The sequence below is a fragment of the Dromiciops gliroides genome, chromosome 3, assembly GCF_019393635.1.
Source record: "Dromiciops gliroides isolate mDroGli1 chromosome 3, mDroGli1.pri, whole genome shotgun sequence".
Classification (NCBI taxonomy): domain Eukaryota; kingdom Metazoa; phylum Chordata; class Mammalia; order Microbiotheria; family Microbiotheriidae; genus Dromiciops; species Dromiciops gliroides.
This window is the reverse complement of record NC_057863.1, coordinates 351,152,351-351,152,910: the sequence shown is the minus strand read 5'-3', so window position 1 is coordinate 351,152,910 and position 560 is coordinate 351,152,351. Positions and strand designations below refer to the sequence as shown.

Here is a 560-nt window from a genome sequence, read left to right as displayed (position 1 = left end):
CAGGGGAGAGCGCGAACGCAGTCCCCCACTACCACAAATTATGCAGTCGAGTTTCCCGCATTTGGGGAAATCGCAGGGGTCAGCCCATCCGGAGTGCAATGGATAAGCCTCGCCCTGGGGAAACCACCTTCGTGATCATGGAATCACCCCTGCCAGGTAAGTATGCCTGCCCACCCCACGCTCCACAACCCCCTACACACTCACACACTCTAAACACACGATCACTCACTCAACCGACGCTCCCAATGCCCAATCACACACGCTCCACACACACAATACCCGAAACCCCCCAAGTGCTTCAACCCCTACCAACCCCCCTGGTCCGGCCCACGCTCAAAATCCACCTTTTCCACACACACACTATCGGCTTAGAGCAAATGCCCCACGGAGGTCTCCTCATCTGCATAACGGTCTGTCGCTAACTGACGTCACCCGTCACACCTGCCTCACTTGGAGACTGCCATCTATTGGCGGATCAGCAGAACTTAGACCGAGCTCCGAGACAGACTGCCAGCAAAGAACAGGAATTTGCCGGTCTTCTGCATGAACTCTTGTGAAGA

General features: G+C 55.7%; 1 non-coding gene across 1 annotated transcript; it reads right to left on the bottom strand.

The window, feature by feature from the left end:
- On the bottom strand, window positions 1-164 carry LOC122752079. The gene has a single exon (XR_006355881.1). It is a non-coding gene; the product is annotated as a U1 spliceosomal RNA (small nuclear RNA).
- Between the last annotated feature and the right edge of the window lie 396 nt (window positions 165-560).